Source organism: Larimichthys crocea, chromosome XVI (assembly GCF_000972845.2).
Source record: "Larimichthys crocea isolate SSNF chromosome XVI, L_crocea_2.0, whole genome shotgun sequence".
Classification (NCBI taxonomy): Eukaryota; Metazoa; Chordata; class Actinopteri; family Sciaenidae; genus Larimichthys; species Larimichthys crocea.
In genome coordinates this window covers 22253917-22260648 of record NC_040026.1, presented here as the reverse complement: position 1 = coordinate 22260648, position 6732 = coordinate 22253917, and the positions used below count along the sequence as shown (strand labels likewise).

The window sequence follows — 6732 nt, the reverse complement described above, 5'->3', positions numbered from 1 at the left end:
CGCCCGGATTCCTGAACCAGTGGATCCATTTTGATTCATGAGTCTTTTTTTTCACACGCGAGTTTATCTGAAATAATCAGTTCACTGACATTTAAGCAACACAGCAAGATCAACATCAGATTAGCTACAAAAGTTCCTCTATCAAGACATGCAATAGGGAAACCAAACAAAACTGCAAAACAAATAATGAAGTGGTGTGTGTGTGTGTGTTTTAATTTGTAGTCGTGTCTTTGTGTGATCTCGTCATTATTGAGTTTTTGGATCGTTTAAAGACGTCACGTCAGACTCAGTTTTCATTTTACAGACCAACAATGAATTGATTAATCAGTAAAATGATCAGCAGATTCACATAATAAAACATTGTTAGTTGCAGCCTGTCCGTCCGTCTTGTTAACAACAAATGTTTCAAATTTCAAAAATTCAAGACTTCCTAAAGTAATAAATAAAGCCACAAAAAACAGTAGCAAATGGGTCACATTGGTTTCATGCTGACGTCCCGAGTGACAAACAACCAGCGCAGAGGGTAAGGCAAAGGTCAGCAAAACAGAACTGGTTTCATTGGCAACCAATGAAAGTTCAGCTGGCAGGCTTTTTTTTAAAAACGCAGTAAGTCACATCTCATCACACACACAGGAGGAGACTCGGACACTGCATAACTCATCGAACATCACAGGTAGGGTCCTTAAGAAAAGTTTTAAAATTAAAATAACATAACTGATAATGTTTGTAGACTAGAAGATGAAGAGCATCATTTAGTATAGAAGTTTTTTATCACTCGCCGATATAAAATACTAATAGTTTTTTTTACTACGCACGTTTGAACTCATTCGTCCAATTTGTTATTATACAAGAATCCTACAAATGTTTGTTTAAATACAATTTTATTTAGAATCGTCATGTACCAACTTTAAATTTATTGGTTTAGTCCCTCGCGCTGAAAATGTAATGTGTGTTTAAGAAAAGAAAAAAAAAGTGCTCAAACAATAACTGCGTTCACAAAGTAACATCTACAGTAACTACTGTCTACAACAACGTGTGGGCACTACAGATGATCTCACTTTCAACCTGAAAAGATACTGCGATTAAATGTTTTCTCTCCAAAATTCCTTCAGGTGTGGCGCATAAGAAACAGATATAAAAGTCAGAAAACCGACATTTAATGTCAATGAGAGGAAAAAAACCCGTCTATGCCCAGAGGCTTCGAAATATCTTCGGACAACAAAAGACAAACATAACACATAACATAACACCAGATGTGGTCACATGCAACAGCACAAAAAAGAATAACCTTCATGAGTCATAAAGCGCAAACTATAACATTTTTAACACCAAACCGTCCTTTGGGGACCCCGGTGGGCTGGGTGGCTATGCAGTTTGTTAACGAATCCGACATCGGGATCATAACAATAGGAATTATTTGTACCGTCAAACAAAGATTTTGCAAAAGTGACAAAAAAAAAGGGGAAATGGTTTTAAAAGAGACAATTAAATTTGTCTTAAAATGTCTCTGGTTGTGCAATGTTGTGATACAGAGAGAAATTATGTGTGGAGACTTTATTAAAAAAAAAGAAGTGCCAGAAATAGACTTAGCACAACAGTTTCAGTGGAGGGTGAAGTAACACGATGTCTCCATATTCAAGTTCAAAAATAAAATGACAGCAGTTTCACAAACACAGATTCAACGCAGTGGATTAAATGCTGAAGGCCAATAATTAATTCTTATATTGTTTTTCTTCTATGAATCGAAGTTTGAATTTAGGGTTCAGCAGACGTATAGAGAATCAATTATCAGCGCGTAGTTCGCACACGATATCTGGAAAGCATCAAGCGACGACACCTTGAGTCAGGTAGAAACAGCGGCACATTGAGGAGTGGACCTGATATTTATTGAATAATCTAAAATAACTGTAGACCCCAGCGGGACAAGCTCTACACCAGTGTCATCTACGTTATGCGGTGTTGCCACATGGCCACCACTGAAATAAATCAGAGTGAAAAAAGTTGTAGTCTTTTGATTGTCGGGTTTTTGTTATGTTAGTAATTGATATGTCACTTTGAGCAATTTGTATCCAATATGAATCAAATGTTTCATCAGGGTCGCGCTCGTCAGGGACACAAACCCCTCCCAGGACTCAGAGTTACACTTTGTAAGAGAGTTTGCTTTTTAACTTCAGCCCCTGAGACCAACGAATATCTTTTTTTGTTCAATTTCCTTTTTAACTTTTAGAAAACGCGTATAAAGTTATGAAGCAAACCCAACATCCGCTTTCCGAGTCTACGTTTACTGCAAACCAAGCCGCTCCGTTCATCGCACACTAAATCACATTATATCTCACGCGTCGCGCAACCAAAAATACATCCATGTTTTAAATAAACAAATAAGAAATCTAAATAAATCCCAACCTGCTCGTTCACAAGACACAATCTCTTACCTTTTATGTGTCCACCATCAAATAAAGAGATTAGAAACATTTGAAAGAGAGCAGGGTTTTTATTGCCAGAGGACAGCAGTCACAGTCACTTAGAAAGATGAAATGAATAACGGTGAATTGCAAACTGCCTATAATGGCTTGTTAGCACGCGACACTGACTGATCTGTAGACCTCGAGGACACCCACAATTTCCCCGTGCCAACGACCTGATGCCAGTCTCACGCAACCTGGTGCAAAATGACTAAAATATCACAGCTCTGCTGAACACGGCAGCAAGGTCTCTCACTTCAACCTGTGTGGAGGTGTATCTGTTTCCTGATATCGTGACAAGTATTCTGCTGAAATCAACCCAGACTGTCTGTAGGAACCGACACATTCAGTGTTCACGCAAGTGTGGCCCAGACTGACTCATAAAATCACTGCAGACATGCACGCGAGGTTTTTATGTGCAGGCTCGATTACTGTAAGTTGTAAATGAATTAAAGAAGTCCTCACGCAGGTTGGATTTCAGATGTTATTTTCATCACACAGCAGCACGTCGACTGTAACTTCCGTTTTAAATCCACTGGAAGGTCTGAGACTGATCTGATGCCGTCACTCTGTGTTTCAAGTATTTTGAAATGACACTGCAAACGATTAACGAAACATTTAATCAGCTGAAAAATAAAAACAACTAAATTAAACCTAGATCGTTATCGTAACGGCGTAGAGTGATGTTTAATGCTCTTCTTTAATTATCTCTTTATAATAATAAACTTCAGAGAGATGTTTTGTTGTTTTCTTCTCTTATTGACTTACTAGTCTTTATTTTTTCCCACCAGCCATGGACGATATCGACGGTTTCAGCTTCCCTGAGTACGATTCATACGACCTATAACGACTCGTTTGGAACGTGACTAACGGCACGGAGCCGCCTTTTTTCGACTCGGCGTCTGATGGTGCGAGGCCGGCGAGCACGAGTTCAGCATCAAATGTTCCAGACTTGTATACTGCCTGATCTTCCTGCTGGGCGTGGTGGGAAACTGCCTGGTCATCGCCACCTTCCTCCTCTACTACCGCCGCTTGCGGCTCCGCTCCATGACCGACGTCTTCCTGTTCCATCTGTCGCTGGCCGACCTCCTGCTGCTCCTCACGCTCCCGTTACAGGCCGTCGACACTCACCTGGGCTGGATCCTCCGGTTCCCCTCTGCAAGGCCAGCGTGCATGCTGCCGTCAACACGTACAGCGGGCTTCTGCTGCTGGCCTGCATCAGCGTTGACCGCTACCTGGTGGTGGCACGAGCCCAAGAGATGCTCAGGCCCGCAGTTGTATCTTAACGGGTGGGAAAGTCGCTGCCGTAGGCGTGTGGCTTGTTGCCGTGCTCCTCAGCCTGCCGGAAATCCTCTACGCTGGGTGGTCCGGGTCCGGCGCCCAGGCATTCTGCGGCATGCAAATGAGTGGAACAGTCAAAATGGCCACCAACGGAGCCATCATTGCCCGTCTTCTGCCTGTCCTTCTCCGTCATGGTGACGTGCACTCTCTGATCGCTCACGTGTTGTGGGGAGGGCACCACACCGCGCGGGAAGCAGTGGCATCGGCAGCGCACCTTGAAGCTGATGGTGGCGCTCGTGCTGGCTTCCGGGCGTTCCAGCTGCCGTACACCGTGGTGCTCTCGCGTAAAATGGCGGGGCAGTTCTGCGGCCTTCTGCTCGAGTACGTCACCTGCACTCTTGCGTACGCCCCTCTGCCTCAACCCGATCCTGTAGCCCTGGTAGGCGTCGTTCCGTAGCGACGTGATGAGGCTCCTCCACGATTCAGGTTGTCATTCGGGTCCAGGTGGTGTCAGGGACCGCGAGCTCCTTCACCCCACGTCACCGTGCTCTCCAACATCGCCTGAACGAAGTTCTCCAGCAACACACTGTCTTCTCAACAAATTTCAGTTCCCAGGCAAAAATTAATATTCTATAGAGCGGCCTATAAACTCTATTTGCATAGTTTACATGAATATTTCCCTCCAGAATACATCATGTACTGTTAGTGAAACACTAAAACAACTAGCAACTAAACAATTCGGAGTTGCATTATTACAAAAACAAATCTTAATTTACACAGCATAAACGGCATAAGACTAATTTAGTGAACTTTCACCAATGAAGTTCAGCACTGTAAAATAAATTTTAAAGGTTTTGTATTTTTTGTATTTGTAGTTGCTTTGTAGAGTGTTGAATGTCGTATTAATGTTTTGTCATAAATAAATCATCGGAGCTTAGAACGCGTCACAAGTTTCAAACACCCGTTGCCGGTGACACATTTCACTCGTTATCAAGGCTTGAGGTTTGGTCGCCGGCTCTTGTCACACTCTTTTGTCCTGGGTGTGTTCGGTCCCACTTTGTTTATTCCGGTTCACATCGTCGGCGCAGACATGTCAGAGTCAACACCCTTTTGTACCCACAACAATTTGTATTCAAGGAACTGAAAACCTTCCCCCCACTGGCGTTAAAGCTTTTGAAATGAAGACCAGAGAATCAAACGTCTCCAGGTTAAATGTACAAATGTTATAATGTGTATATTGGATGTATACTGCAAAACAGAAGTCAACACAGTGTCATGGGATGTTTTCTCTGTTAACTAAAACTTCAACTTTAAACTAATTCAAACAAAACTACACCGTCCAACCGTTGACCTCTGAACCAAAAACACAGGTGTGTTATCATATGGACAGTAAGATGAAGTCGGAGTTATCGTCTGTGTAAAAATGACATGAAAGTGTTGTTGCTTGATTCGATGATATTTTCTCCACTGACTTGGCAATTAAACTTGACGTGTTTCATAATTTAAGACCTCTGTCCATCGGAAATACACAAGATATTAGTTGTGCGTGTTTTTAACGGCCAGCTGCTGAGGCGTGTCACAGATACGTCTGCAGTTTGTCTTTATCACACGTTCACCACAGGTTCTGTGAAGATCAGCGGTTTTGGTTTAACTGTGAGAGGCGTGAACGGTAACACCAGAAAGACTTGAAGCTACTTATAACTGTGCTCCTCATCCTAGTTCAAAGTTTAAATGCTCCTGTTGAAGGTGTTAAAGGAGGCACGAGAGCTGTAATGTGACGTTCAGACCACTAGATGTCAGCATGGTTTATTATGTTTATATTTATCAGTGTGGTGAGAGAATCTTTATGACCAGATACTTTTTAATCAGTTACAGCTGTGACAGTGAGTCAACATCATGTTTACGGCATCAACACACACACACACACACACACACACACACACACACACACACTTCTGTACTGACATACACAATCAGATTAAAATAAAATAAAAGATTGAGCTGCATCTCATCCTTCTGTCCAAATAATGTCAGAAAATAACTCAAGTGTTTTGTTTTGTTTGATCAACAGTCACAGAAATTCAGCTCAGTGTCACATGAGACAAATAAATCCTGACGTACAGACGCTGCGACATCACAATATTCAGACACGATTCATCGATTATGTTCTGTTGATTGTTTCCGCTCTCCTCTGGATTTTGCAGTCAGGGTTCTGAGTGAACTTCATGACTGTGTTTATGTAATAGAAAAGTCTTTGTGAGGTAAAGACACAAAACAATAGTCTTAGATCATCATGTAGCAGGCTTCGTAAATGTCATCACAGTCCAGGCCTGTAAAGCACGTCCAGCATTTATTGTAAAATAAATATACTGAGTATTCCTTATCCATGTATCTCCCTCCGCTCTCCACGCCAACTGTTGTTTGGTTGTTTTCTGCGTTGTGTTGTGGCAGTGTGGTTTCAGATGGGGCACACCTCACCACAAACTCATATAGAGGAGGTTTGTTTGTGCTGCAGGAATGAATCAGCAAGTCAAGTGTTTTTGGTTACAGAGTTACACACCGCCGACCGGTGATATGACGTGTAGCTGTGAATGGTGTAAAACATGGATGCAGTCAGCGTGGTGGCTCTAGTTGACGCCATTTTGGCGGCAAATCGTGGCGTGGGTGGAGCTGAGTTGGGTCGAATGACGCCTGGTTGCTCAAACAATCCATCTGTAACCACACCCAGCTGTCAATCAAAGCGTCCACGCTCTTAATCCTGCATAACTTTAAGCCTTAATATAATGTGAACAGGTGAGTTGTATATAAATTCACCCTCAGTACAGTTGTCATGAACGGGGAAATTAGCTACAGAGACCAAAACTGTTTTTTGTACCAGGCTGTAAACATGTTTATTTCTGCTGTGAAACATGGGGACTTATGGAGACTGACTCACGTTTCTCAGCAGCATTTTGTCGAGGGAACTGACTTTTACCTCACTGTAGCTCCT

General features: G+C 42.5%; 1 pseudogene; it reads left to right on the top strand.

Moving 5' to 3' along the window:
* The first annotated feature begins 3371 nt into the window (after positions 1-3371).
* LOC113747879 (C-C chemokine receptor type 7-like) lies at positions 3372-4369 on the top strand (annotated as a pseudogene).
* Positions 4370-6732: the final 2363 nt, after the last annotated feature.